The sequence below is a fragment of the Geotrypetes seraphini genome, chromosome 4 (genome assembly GCF_902459505.1).
Source record: "Geotrypetes seraphini chromosome 4, aGeoSer1.1, whole genome shotgun sequence".
NCBI classification, from domain to species: domain Eukaryota; kingdom Metazoa; phylum Chordata; class Amphibia; order Gymnophiona; family Dermophiidae; genus Geotrypetes; species Geotrypetes seraphini.
The window spans coordinates 178597456-178612683 of NC_047087.1; the positions used below are offsets into that span (position 1 = coordinate 178597456).

The 15228-nt window shown below is 44.7% G+C and overlaps 1 protein-coding gene across 1 annotated transcript in view; it reads right to left on the reverse strand.

Annotated features, from left to right (window-relative positions):
* Positions 1–15228, reverse strand: part of MMP15 (matrix metallopeptidase 15) — a 161378-nt gene that overhangs the window by 112980 nt on the left and 33170 nt on the right. The window lies entirely within an intron of this gene.

The following is a 15228-nucleotide window of genomic DNA, read 5'->3' on the forward strand; positions in this document are numbered from 1 at the left end:
CGTTCCACAACCCAAAAGCTTTAATACAAAATACTGTACAGAACAGTCACTACACTTCCGCAGCGTCAGAGAGAGAAGAACCATCGGTTCAGTTGTGATGAGGAAAATGCATATTGAAAAAGTCATTTAAAGTACTTTATGAACCTGCAGTCCTTGAAAATGCATCCAACATATCCAATGAATCATTCAAGCCATAAGAAAACTGAATTGCACAAATTAATCTAGGCTGTTTTTTTTTTTTTTAAAGAGGGGGATGGTTTGTATGTAAATGCAATGATGAGATTTGAATCTGGCCTCAATTGTAAAGGCTGATTAAAGATAAGTTGAATGAATATTTATGCATATCAAGCATTATGAAATGACAAAAAAAGTTATTGGATTGATGAAGAATTTGGCCAGTACTGAGTTGAAGAGATACGAGAGTACTCATTGTGCTATCTGAGTTGAACTAGTGTGATGAGATTGAGTCTGGCCTCAGTATCTCAAAGTTCTAGGAGTTTTGTGGCTTCATAACCAGCCTTTCAGACACAAAGCCGTATTACAAAGCAAGACAACAAAGCTATTTCTCTTCTAGTTCTAGATACTGCTCCTACTACAATCATTTCTATGTTATTATACATAAGCAGAATTGTATACAAACACATAAAAACAGTCTCTGAATGGCAGAGCTTATAAACTGTTCACGACAAACAGGCTAAATAAGGGACTAGGAGATTAATTTATTAAGGGACTCATTAAAACAATATGGGTTCTTGAATAAGGGTTAAGAGTAAAAAGCAGCCTAGATGGGAGATCCAAGATGGTGGATATATGCTGAAGTGCCACGAATCTTACCTTCAGCTGTCTTTTCTTAAATATGGGGGGAAATAGAAAGGGAGGGGGCAGATATGGACACACTTCTGGGCTCCTACTGTCTCTTCACAGGACCCGACTGAGAATTTATGAGGGTCGTGCGACACAGTGAGTTGAGCAAACATGTTTGCAGGATTCTTACTGCAACTGGAGCCTTCTTTCTAGTGTGTCCCATCCCTTTTCCCCAGGGCAGGATTAATTCGTTGAGGGCCCCTAGGCAAACAAGTACATTGGGCCCCCTGCGCCGCCTTGCCCCATCCCACCCCACCATGCGCCCAGGCAGAAACAGGAAGCTGCGTCAGAGGGAAGCTTTGGGCAAGCAGCACCGCTTGCACAATTACAGTTCCCGTTGCCTTTCTTACCCGCGTTGGTTGCTTGTCTTACTTTCCGTCGATGGGGTGGGGGGGCTGCGTTGCCGATTGGGGTGGGACTCGCGTTGCCGATCGATGCTGGAGGGGCCCATTGCTGTTTGGAAAAAACAATGTTGATGCCCTTATTCATCGGGCCCCCCTGACCACTTCGGGCCCTAGGCACATGCCAACTTGGCTTATTGGTTAATCCTGCCCTGCTTCTCCCCCCCAACCCATGAGTCAGCCACAGGGAGCATATAGGAATTACTGCTTCTGTTGGTGACCCTTAGAAGAAAGAAGCTCATCAAAGGAGGGAGAGAGGGATATGCAGGACCATAAGAACCCAGTTTGCTTCTCCCATGCCAGCTGTCAAACGTGTATCACTGCTGGGTGAGCCTAAGCTCAAACTGGGTGGTCCTAGGCCCACCCATGGTTATGACCCCAAGTTATTTACTGCAATTATGAAGAGATTCACGTAAGGCGGTGTACAGAAGGTACAGTTTAACATAAAACTTATAGTAGGAAATTAGAAGATTACAACTAATACAAAGTACTGCAATAAAAATCATCACAGGTAAAAGAAAATTTGACCATGTCACACCATTACTACAGAATGCGCATTGGCTTCCTATCAACCGCAGAATAACTTATAAACAGGTGCTCATCACATTCAAAGTTTTACAATTTAATGCGCCGCTATTCCTAGACCGAGTCATTATTCCGTATTCTCCTTTGTGCTCTTTACGATCCGAGGATAAAAATCTACTTACTATTCCATCCCTACAAATTATAAATACTAGACGTACCACACTCTTCTCTGTCACTGCTCCCCAAACGTGGAACCTACTACCAGCTCAGGTAAGAGAAGAAAAGAACCTCGAAAAATTTAAATCAAAACTAAAAAATTTCCTGCATAGAGACGTCTTTTCTTTTCTTACCTGTGCTAACGGCCCCGAAGCCCTTTAAATACAGATTTAAAGGGCTTCGGGGCTGTTCCTGCATGGCTTTGTAAAAGAGGCTGTGAGTTATTCCCATTTGAAGCAGGCAAGTACTGTTTTAATATAATATAACTTCTATTGTTTTATCCTTATTTGTTCTCTTTCCTATATCAAATTGAAATGAACATCTGTCCATCACTATACTGCATGTCTCCCTCTTTTAAAAAGTATTTATTGTTCATCGCTTTGTAATCTTTGTAAAAAGCGATTTTATCAAATACGAAATAAACTTGAAACTTGAACAATAGTAAAATGACTAAATATAAACAATACAAAAGAGGCATACTTGGACACCGCAAACAAACCTAATAAATAGGACTACCATGAAACAGCATCAGAAATATACACATTTAACACTGCAGAACAACCATATAGCAGAAACATGAAATGCCAGTACGGTACAAGCAATCCACCGATGAAAACAAAAACTGTGGATACAGATGTTCTGGAGATAATTTATTAAACACTGACATATAAAACCATGAAAATTCAATTAAAAAAGTTCAATGATAAAAAATACTGTGATAAAAATCCAACCGGATCCTACACAGTCCGTGTTTCGGCAAACACGCCTTCCTCAGGGGTCCAATGGTTTGCAACCTCACATATAAAAAATTGGACAGAAAACAGTCTATTGTCTTTAAACATGTGAGCAAAGAACACCGCAGACAAGCTGAAGTAGCAAAAAAAAAAATGCTATACCATAATAAAAAACATGGAAGAGCATTCAAATAACAGGTATAATACAATGGAAAAAATGTGTCTTATGGAGCAAAGAATACGGTAATAGGCACACGTTAGAACAGGGGTAGGGAACTCCGGTCCTCGAGAGCCGTATTCCAGTCGGGTTTTCAGGATTTCCCCAATGAATATGCATTGAAAGCAATGCATGCAAATAGATCTCATGCATATTCATTGGGGAAATCCTGAAAACCCGACTGGAATACGGCTCTCAAGGACCCGAGTTCCCTACCCCTGCATTAGAACATTCAAATCTGGCAACCTTAGTCCCATGCCCCTTTCTAAACCCCTATTATTTATTTTTAGCATTTATATACTACTTATAGCCTAAGGCCCTCTTTTACTAAGGTGCTCCTACAAGAAAACCATCCAGCGACTGAGACTTATCCAAAACACTGCAGTCCGCCTAATCTTTGGCCTCAAAAAGTCAGACCACATCACCCCTTATTATAGAAAACTACACTGGCTGCCAATAGAAGCGAGAGTCATCTTCAAATTCGCCTGTCTCTGCTTTAAAACCTTAACTGGCTTATCACCGATTTATCTGTCTCACCACTTCGTGTTCCCCGAAACCACAAGCACACGTAATACCAACCTGTTTACCTACCCTTCCCCAAAGGGATGCACCTACAAAAGATACTTCAACAGAACTCTCTCATACCAAGCTGGCAGATGGACAAACTGCCTGACCACCCTTATTTCATCTGCCCCATGTTACTTATCCTTCAGGAAATCTCTCAAATCTTTCCTCTACGACAAATTTCTTGAACCTCCCCCATCACCAAATAACTAAAGACTACCTCTTTAGTTGGCCTCTCGCACTGCCTCACCACTACATACTTAACTCTGCTGTATATGTACTGTCCCCTGTATGATAAATCTACTCTGTTTCTTTACTGTATAAAATACCTATACTGAATATGTACAGTTCGCATTGTATCATCGCTGTAAATGTACAGTCTCTTACTCTGTAAACCGCTCTGAACTGTTTGTGGTACTGCGGTATATAAAAATAAAGTTATTATTATTATTACATGTTAGTCTATGGACACGATAGCATTTAGCGTGCACTAATTGGTTAGCACAACTTAGTAAAAGAGGGAGTAAGTGGTTTACATTTAGGTACTCAAGTATTTCTCCCTATCAGTCCCGGTGGGCTCAAACTGTACCTAATATACGTAGGACAATGGAGGATTAAGCGACTGATATAAAAATTAGTTTAATTGAATTTAAACAAAATTTTCAACTACTGCCAAATTTCTTTAATGAATGGACACTGGATAATAATGCTGGGGTCAGTGGCATAGCCACAGATGGGCTGAGGCTCAGGCCACCCAAAATTGGTGCACCTTTGCTGTGGGTGGCAGGGATCCCCAAAGCCTTTGTCAGCTGGGCAGCCGGTAGCAATGTCTCCAAGCTGTCACCACCACCGCCTCCCTCCCTGGTGCTGTTTTTAAGACATGCTGCCATGCACAAGGAAAAATTATGTTCTTACCTGTTAATTTTCTTTCCCTTAGACGCAGCAGATGAATCCAGAGACCAATGGAAAAGCCCACAACTACCAGCAGGCGGAGATAGAGAAACTGATTAACAGGTGGTCCTATTGGCTGGCACTCTTCCTGTTTATCCAGAATAGCTCCTTGCCCAAGCATCCGTAACCATCAATAGGCATAGCATGTAAAAAACTTCTTTCCCATAACAAATCTCAAAATGCAATAATACAGAAAACAACCTGCCATAATAACAAACTGCGAAAGTTGCACAAGAAAAAACCGAGAGACAATATCCAGAAAGGGTGGGGCTCTGGATTCATCTGCTGCGTTTAAGGGAAAGAAAATTAACAGGTAAGAACATAATTTTTCCTTCCCTAGCAACAGCAGCAGATGAATCCAGAGACCAATGGGATGTAGCAAAGCAATCCTCAATCTGGGTGGGAAGCAAACGCCGCCTCCACAACAACCGAAGCACAAAACGCCCCTACCGCATGCGCCCCCACATCAAAGCAGAAATGCGGAGAGAAAGCACTCTCGGAAGACCAATTAGCCGCGAGACAAATCTCCTCCAAGGAAAAAACCTCTGGGCCGAGCCCAAGAAGTAGCCATCACTCCAGCGGAATGGTCATGAAGTTCTTTCGCCAACCACTTCCCTGCCAGCAAGCAAGCATAAAGAATGTCCTCCTGGACCCATCGAGCAATGGAGGCTTTGGACGCTGCCATACATTTGAGGCGTCCCTTGAAGAATACAAAAAGGAGATATAAACAACTAAAAGTCGTTAGAAACCGAGCACACGGAGAACGCTATGTACGTATCAAAAAATGCAGTGAATAAAAGCACTGCTCCCAATTTCTCCTCCCAGGAAGAAGGAAGGAAAAGCGAGCATGACATAAAAGAAAGGATGACACCCCCCTAGAAAGAAATAGTGATACCATCCGAACTGATACCCTATATTTTGGAAATCAGAAATAGGAATCCCCGTTGAACAAGGCCTGCAACATAGAAAACTGCAGAGCTGAAGCCATGGCCACAAGAAACCCCATGTTCAACGGCACAGCCTTTTAGAGTCCCAAAAGACAAGGATGAAATTAAGCCTTCGGTAAACTGAGAAGAAGTACGTGAAGATTGTACTCCAAACCGGGCTTTCTAAGAGGCGCATGAATATACCGCACTTGTTTAGGAACTGAACCACATGAAGCTGAGAAGTAAGCGAAGAGCAATATACCTAGCCCTTGTAACAAGCCAAGAATAGCACTAGAAGCTGAAGGGAATTGAACGCTAAGCCCTCGGCAATACACCTGTGCCAAAAAGGACCTCTGGAGTGGTTCAAATGTTAAGAAGCACCCAAGAAAGGAAAAACTTCCAAAAGGAAGCAGAAGCCACAGGAGAAGACGTCCGTAGCACCTGGATAAGAGAAGAAATAACCTGCTTCGCATAACCCTTACACGTCAGCCAAGATTTTTCAAAAAACTAGGTCGTAATACTAAAGTAGTACAAATATCCATGTTGATCGGACCCTAGGCGAGCAAAGCTGGAGATACCAGGAAACTTCTTAGTCCGGCTGTCAAAAGACTCATCAAATCCGCAAAGTAAGGATGGCGCTGCCAATCCAGAGATTCTACAAATACTGTGCCCGGAAAGCGAGCTCGAGATGGCAAATCCAAGCCATCATCAGCCAGCGGAAACTCTGAAAAAGAGAAGGCAGAAGCGAGAAAGGAGCCATGCAACTACCCCCTCTAACTCCCACTCCCTGAGCCCGCCGAAGAAGCTAGGAAGCTTAGAATTGAGAGACGAGGCCATGAGGTCTAGGTCAAGGAGATCTCACGTCCATAAAAAGAGCTAGAATGCCTGAGCCACAAATCTCAATATCCAGGATGCAGAAGATTACACTATTACTAACATGCACCCTTTCCAGAGCGTACACAGCGCTGTACACTGTAACATACAAGAAATGGGCCATACTCAGATTCCGCGGAGAGAAAGTCTATCCAAATTCTTATCCTGATCCATAAAAGGTTCTGCCAACAGAAGACGAAGATGAGAGCCCACCCATTGAAGCAGAACAACTTCACCTGCCAATGAGTACAACACCTACTGCCCAAGCTGTAGAGAAATACCCCCATCCTAATACTGACCAAAAGGACCCTCAGCGGCAATCTGGAAGAATGATCTGAAGCTCCAGAAAGATAGCCTGACCCTGCTCAAGAGTAGAAGAATGAACAAGTACGGTACTGAGTCGCCTCTGAAGACCAGACTCCTGGAGCTGAGGATGGAAGTCACCGAGCCCCCCAAACCGACAGCCCGGGATGGTCGGTGGTCATGAGATAGTCCAGCAAAGACCGAGGCATGCCTTGAAAAGAGAAATTGCGCTGAGCCACCAAATCATACAGAGCGATGCAGGAGGAGCATACCAAATAATTGGAGCCCTGAGATATTGGGAACCACCGGAACAAAAGCGACTGCTGTAGCGTAAGAAGGGGAAAGCAAGCCGAAGTCCCCAGTGGAGTCAGTAATATGGATCCCAGAAACTGTACAGAATCCCATACTCTTGGTCATGGTAAGCGAAGAAGAATACCAATCTGAGACCGAGACCCCACGCCCAAGTCTCCGGAAAGAAACACATGTCTCTCCTATATGAATAAAAACATCACCCTGATATACCTATAAATAGTACAGGAGAAAAGAGAGCTGTGCAAATTTGAAGATGCACGTGTAAAGAACTGAGGAAAAGATATCACCCTTTTCGTGTCAGTCAAATGGCCCGACTGGAAGTCGTCCAAATCAAGCAGGCAGTCAAGAAGAAATTAGATGAATTGCCTTGTAGCGCCAAAACGGTACCACCGCCCACATCACCTAAAATGTTCGTGAAGCCTTGGGTAGGCGAAATGGCATGTGCCAAAACCGAAAGCGCTGCTCCAAGAGAGGCAGACAAACCAAGTGCCGATTCGGAGTCCATAGAGAAAATGTAAATATACTCCCAGGTTGTCTGCAGAAATGTGTAACCCCGAGAAACTAATTCAGCAGAATGGGATCCAGCCTGCCCAATGCCCCCGTCTCGGGCATCATGCAGTAAGTGGAACAACGTCCCTTAATTCCCGAAGAACTACAAGAACTGTCCTGAGGACCAGTAACACTGAAAAGGGAAACAAAACATAGAGACTCCAAGAACGAACTGGAAACCTGAGGAGGATGCAAAGATGCAAGCATCCTGAAAAATCTTCACAGCCCCCTGACCTGACATTATAGCGTCTTCTCCCTCATGAGAAAGCCTGAAGAGTCATTGGAAGAAGTCAAGATCCCCTCAGAATGAAGTGCAGAAGATCAGGAAATGGCAGGATGAGACTGTAGGATCTGCAAGAAGATTCTCCTAGGAAAAATCAAGTTTCACAATGTAAAGAGGAATATACTGGAACCATGAAAACAGTACTAACCCCATGCAACATGAGCGAAATACGTATGTCCTTTAAAGTGAATACATACTAGACTCAATCAAGATGTTGCATCTACCGCCCTGTGGAAAACAACAGCATCCTTACAGGTATCAGACAAAGCTCACATCGCTAATGAGAGCTTCAGGGAGGAGGCTAACAGCCACATAGCGCGTGATCCTCCGCGGGTTTGATAGAATAGGTAACTGGCTCCTGGTTAAAAGGAGCTGTACAGCCCTTCTTGTCTGGTCGGGGGGCCCGTCTAGCATGTGCCATGAGAAAATGGTGACAGGAGAAACCAGCGTGATAAGCATGGAAATCTGAAGTCCAGGCCCCCTCAGAAATAGAGAAAAAGAGTCCTGGCCGCAGGAAGATGCGCAGTGTCATTATGCCCATAGAGACAGCCTGAACTTGGAAACTGTTTGTACTACCTTTAGGCATATATATCCTGTGCCACTACTAGACACATGCAACTCAGCACAGAGGCCCAAATAAGGACAGTTACCAACAGACAAAGGCTCAATCTGCAGGGACCCCAAGAGAGACAATGAGATACCTGTGTGAAATACAGGGCACTATCTTACTGCTAATCTCACCGTGCCATGAGTTGCCTTATGTCGCTCCAGTTCGGAGACAAACCGAGACTGGGTGACCTAGCACAGGTCAGAGTCTCTCTGGTAAACCCCTTGAGTGCTAACCCCAGAGTCCGATTAAACAAGCAGCTTCCTTCAAGGGAGTACAGCAGGAACACAGACATAGACATATAAAGCTGCCCAAGCTTGTCCCAAAGCTGATGAAACACATACAACTTGTCTGAACCGGAAAGGAGAGAAGCCCTGGCATACCCTGACCAAAGTCAGCTGGAAATAAACTACCGGAACGCTGCAGCTCTCCCGCCATCGCTGGAGACCCAAGCGCACGCCTGATTCTCACCGACAGGTGGCCGCTGCATCAACGCTCCTAGAAACATAGTCGGATTCAAGCCCCACAAAATTTACCCTGCCGCGGCTTGCATAGAAATAAAATCAGACTCAGGGAATAACCAGAAGAACGGCCCACAGCGCCGGAAAAAACATGTGCTATCTCATGCTGCTATAAACCGGCACCTGCACAATCAGCTGCACATGGCCGTGACAAACACCGATGAAAGAGAGCCTCAGAATAAACAGGACTACTATTGCTGCACTGAAACCCAACAATGAGAACAAGTGCGAGCATGAAATTGCACCGCTACTGCCGCGCTGTAACCAACAAGGAAACCAAGCGCATGCATGCAAAGGGCGGGAAGTCCCGGCTCCCTCCACGGATTTCTAGTCATAAAACTTAGCCTCAATAAAATATCCATGCCTTAAACGTACATTGACCGAACCCACATTACTAAGACTCCCAAACAGAACCTGAAGTTCAAACAGACATACTCACAAGCTTGTTGTTAGGGCCGGTTGAAGCCAGTTAAATCTGGTTGATCAGCAGTAACCAGGCAGAATGGAGGAACTGTGGTCTCTTTTTTTTTTTTTTTTTACAGAGAAGGGAAAGAAGAAAAATATTGAGACCCAGTCAGACCCTCTATCACTGGAGGGAGGGTGAGGCAGGGACCTGGGGGGGGGGCCCAGGTGTAACCCCTAAAGCCGGCACCGTTCAGCCGGACACCCCTGTCTCACTGAAAAGAAAATCTCAACAGGAGAAATAGCATTGCCAGCTCACTGAAGAGAAACCTCAACAGGAGAAACAGAATGGCAGTCTCACTGAAGAGAAACCTCAACAGGAGAAAATAAAGTTCCAGTCCAGTCACAGCCAGAATTCAGGAGCTAGTTGAATAGCGACCTTTTCCTGCTGGGAGATAGAGAATACTGGATAAACAGGAGGAGTGCCAGCCAATAGGACCACCTGTTAATCAGTTTCTCTATCTCTGCCTGCTGGTAGATGTGGGCTATCCCATTAGTCTCTGGATTCATCTGCTGCTGTTGCTAGGGAAAAACTAAAACATGCGAGGGGGACTAACAGCAGCTCAGGAACATTGCAGCTGGCTGCCACCTTAGAATAGTTCTGGTCACGAGAGGTCATTAGCTGGCAGGGTTTCGAGACCCCCGCTAGCTCAGACTATATTCTGAGTTTGGGGAGGGGGGAGGTACAACTGGAATGGAGGATCAAGAAGGGGGCAGAGAGAAAATTTCATGCCCAACCTCTTTGGGTTCAGGCCCACCCAAAATTGGCCATCTGACTGGAGTTTCTTATGGCCTAAGCTCTACTTTTTCATTAGATTAGATTATTGCAAGGGTCTGTATTTGAGTCTATCATATGCAGGTTATAAAGCTCTCAGGTGATACAATATGCAGCTGCAAGTTTGATAGCAGTGAACTGAGAATGTTTCTCTCTCAATGAAGGCAGTTCACTGGCTGCCTGTTCAATACAGAGTACAATGAAAAATACTAATATTGATTTTTAAGATATTGGATGGGAATACTCCTTATTATAAATAAATTTTGACATTATATGAACCAGCATGGTCTAAAATAGGGATTTCAAGTCAATGAAAAACAAGAGAGAGGACCTGTGCTCTTTAACATCTTTAAAAACGATCTGGACATTGGTACAATGAGTGAGGTGATTAAATTTGTGGACAATATGAAGTTATTCAGAGTAGTGAAGACACAGGGGGATTGCAAAGATCTGCAATGTGACATAATCAAGTTCGAGAAATGGGCATCAACATGGCAAATGAGGTTCAACAGTGGATAAGTATAAAGTGATGCATGTCGGTAACAAAAATCCCATGCACGAATACAGGATGTCCAGGGCAGTACTTGGAAAGACCTCCCTGGAAAGAGACTTGGGAGTTCTGATAGACAAGTCGATGAAGCCGTCCATGCAATGCGTGGCGGCGGCAGCGAAAAGGACGAACAGAATGCTAGGAATGATAAAGAAGGTGGATCACGAACAGATCAGAGAAGGTTATCATGCCACTACCAGGCCATGGTGCGCCCTCACCTGGAGTACTGCGTCCAGCACTGGTCACCGTACATTAAGAAGGACACAGTACTACTCGAAAGGGTCCAGAGAAGAGCGACTAAAATGGTTAAGGGGCTGGAGGAGTTGCCGTACAGTGAGAGATTAGAGAAACTGGGCCTCTTCTCCCTTGAAAAGAGGAGACAGAGGGGACATGATTGAAACATTCAAGATACTGAAGGGAATAAACTCAGTAGATAAAGACAGGTTGTTCACCCTCTCCAAGGTAGGGAGAACGAAAGGGCACTCTCTAAAGTTGAAAGGGGATAGATTCCATACAAACGTAAGGAAGTTCTTCTTCACCCAGAGTGGTTGAAAACTGGAACACTTTTCCAGACAGAGTGTTAGGGGAAAACACCCTCCAGGGATTCAAGACAAAGTTGGACAAGTTCCTGCTAAACTGGAATGTACGCAGGTGAGGCTGGACTCATTTAGAGCACTGGTCTATGACCTAAGGGCCGCTGCGTGAGCGGACTGCTAGGCATGATGGACCACTGGTCTGACCCAGCAGCGGCAACTCTTATGTTCTTATGTTACCCAAGCCTCCACAGGAAAAAAAGGCAAAAACAAAAAACTGGGAACATGGGTGAATCAACTTGTGCAGTGCCGTCTTTTCGCTTTACATTTGGGTGGCTACTGCCTTCATTTTGGAATCCATGAGGAAGGTATCTATTACCGAAACTCGGCCCATGTTGGGTCCGTTCCATATTAATGTGGACAGTATTTTTAGTTGTTTTGAAGAAATAAAATGAAGATTTTGAACATTGTTTTATTTCCACAGTTTTGTTTTGTTTCTAAAATATGGATCTGGCAGTTGATCCTACTGTCCTTATGAACTCTCTGTCACTTAAATACTATCACCTAAATTCTATATGTAGTGTTAAAATACTGCCATTGACCAGAACAGTGCTTAGCATGATTCTATAAAAAGCACTCCTATATGGAATCATGCTTAGCAACCTGTATGCATGATTAACATTCAGGTACATCCATTTAGAAACATTGAAACAGAAATAGACGGCAGATAAGGGCCACGGCCCCATCTAGTCTGCCCACCCTACTGACCCTCCCCTCCTACCTTTGCCCTGTGAATAGATCCATGTATCGATCCCATTTGGCCTTAAAATCAGGCACGCTGCTGGCCTCAATCACCTGCAGTGGAAGACTATTCCAGCGATCAACCACCCTTTCAGTGAAAAAGAATTTCCTGATGTCACCTCGCAGTTTCCCGCCCCTGATTTTCCACTGATGCCCTCTTGTTGCCGTGGGACCCTTGAAAAAGAAGATATCTTCCTCCTCGATGCGGCCCGTGAGATACTTGAACGTCTTGATCATGTCTCCTCTCTCTCCGCGCTCCTCGAGCGAGTATAGTTTCAATTTGTCTAGCCGTTCTTCGTACAGGAGATCCTTGAGTTCCGAAACCATCCAGGTGGCCATTCTCTGAACCGACTCCAGTCTCAGCACATCCTTGCGATAATGCGGCCTCCAGAATTGCACACAGTATTCCAGATGGGGCCTCACCATGGATCTATACAACGGCATAATGACTTCCGGCTTACGGCTGGCGAAACCCCTGCGTATGCAACCTATGATTTGTCTTGCCTTGGATGAAGCTTGCTCCACTTGATTGGCAGCCTTCATGTCCTCACTGACGATCACCCCTAAGTCTCGTTCTGCTACCGTTCTTGTTAGGATCTCGCCATTAAGGGTATAAGTCTTGCATGGATTTTGGCTGCCCAGGTGCATAACTTTGCATTTTTTGGCATTGAAGCTGAGTTGCCAGGTCCTAGACCAGCACTCCAGTAGGAGTAGGTCGTGCATCATGTTGTCGGGCATTTTCCCACTACATTACTTAGTTTGGCTTCATTAGCAAATAATGTTATTTTACCTCGAAGCCCTTCTGCCAAGTCTCTTATAAAGATGTTGGAATAGGATCGGGCCCAAGACCGAGCCCTGGGGCACTCCACTGATCACCTCCGTCATTTCGGAGGGGGTGCCGTTCACCACTACCCTTTGAAGCCTACCTCAAGCCAGTTCCAACCCATTTCGTCAATGTGTCGCCCATTCCTATAGAACTCATCTTGCTCAGCAAGCTGCGGTGTGGTACGCTATCGAATGCTTTGCTAAAGTCCAGGTATACAATGTCCAGGGGACATCCCCAACATCCAGCTTCCCGTCACCCAGTCAAAGAAGCTGATCAGGTTGGATTGGCATGAATTCCCCTTAGTAAATCCATGTTGACGGGGATCTCGTAGATTCTCCTCATTCAGGATCTTATCCAATTGGCATTTGATTAGAGTTTCCATTAGTTTGCTCACTATTGATGTTAGACTTACTGGTCTGTAGTTTGCTACCTCCATCTTTGAGCCTTTCTTGTGGAGTGGAATGACGTTAGCCGTCTTCCAGTCCAACGGGACGCTAAGGGAGAGGTTGAAGAGCGCGGACAGTGGCTCCGCCAAGACATCGCTCAACTCCCTGAGCATCCTGGGGGGTAGGTTGTCAGGCCCCATTGCCTTGTTAACCTTGAGCTTTGACAGCTCTCCGTAGACACTGCTGGGCGTAAACTCGAAGTTACTAAACGGGTCAGTTGAGTTAACCCTTGTCTGTAGATGAGGGCCGAGCCCCTGTGCTTCTCGGGTTGGGCTTTTTCCGAGCCCTTTTCCACATAATCTCCGTCTGGTTTCCTAAGACGTACTATCCCGCCTGAGTTTTTACTTCTGTCACTGATATACCTAAAGAAGGATTTATCTCCCTTCTGGATGTTCTTTGCCAGAGACTCCTCCATGTGGAATTTAGCCTCCCTGACTGCTGTTTTTGACTTGGTCAGGTAGTCTGCTCTAGAGTCCTGTTTCCCCGATTGTTTGTAAGAGATGAATGCTTTTTTCTTCTCCTTGATGAGGTCTGAGATCTCCACAGTGAACCACTGCGGCTTATTGTTCCTTCGCCATTTACTTACTAATTTAACATAGCGGTTTGTCGCTTCCTGTATGGTGGCTTTCAAAGTCAACCACATTTCTTCCACACTATCAGTTTCTGCTTGGCTTTGCAGCGCCTGGTGAACAAAGGAACCCATGCCTTGGAAGCTTGTGTCCTTGAATTTTGAGGGACCTGGTCAGTGTGGTAGATTTAGTGAAACCTTTTCCTAAGACTGAACCATACCATGTTAGTGGTCACTGTGGAGTGTGTGGCACAGTGGTTGGATCTACAGCTCAGCACCCTGGGGTTATGGGTTCAAACCCCGCGCTGCTCCTTGTGACCCTGGGCAAGTCACTTAATCCTCCATAGCCCCAGGTACGTTAGATAGATTGTGAGCCCACCGGGACAGATAGGGAAAAATGCTTGAGTACCTGATTGTAAAAAACCACTTAGATAACCTTGATAGGCGGTATATATAAAATCCTAATAAACTTGAAACTGGAGGCCAATGTGTCGCCCACCGAGACCTCTGTGACACTTTCTCCATTGGTAAGTAATAGGTCCAGTATTGCCTGATCCCTTGTTGGGTCCAACACCAGTTGCCTGAGACGTGCTCCCTTCATAGAGTTTAATAGCCTCCTGCTGGTGCCGAAAGCAGAGGTAAGTGTATCCCAATCCACATCAGGCATGTTGAAGTCACCTAACAATACTGTGTCCCCACGCAAGGTGATATTCTCTATATCTCCGATTAATTCCATATCCAGGTCATCTTGTTGTCTTGGGGGTCTGTAAATTACGCCAAGATACAGGCATTTGTCCTTCCCTCTGGCCAAATTAACCCAAAGGGATTCCCCAGTGTACTGGACATCTGCGATTCTTGTGACCTTAATGTCATCTTTAGTATATAATGCTACAGATTGAGAGTATTCTATAACAGTACTCCTAACTTTTAGGAATGCCCACAATCTGCCCATGCTTCTCCCCTGGCCACGCCCCCTTTTGCGATTCATAACCTAGAATTTGTGCGCATTACTTTGTAAAATGTGTTTAGAAAATTGTGCAAGTAACTTTTAATTGGTCAGAATCAGAGTCAGTTATTAGGTGGTAATTGTCAATTACCTACGCCGATTAGCTTGTGAAACGATAAAGTTGTGCACGCTACTTGGGTCGCAAAATACAAAATCTGGGCCTTAAGTGGATACTTCAGATAAAGTCTTTTGCTGATCCAGTTTTGTAGAACAAATTGTCAGGCACTATTCGGATTATACCATCAGTACTTGATTTTAACAGATGTTGAAAAAGCATTTATACAGGTTTATACAAGATATTAATCAAGAATTAATCTGAAAGGATGTTATTGCTGATGTGTTTGTGCAATGTAATGCTTTATCTGTAACTTGCTTATATGATAGGCAGGGCATAAATAAAATAAATACAAGAAAA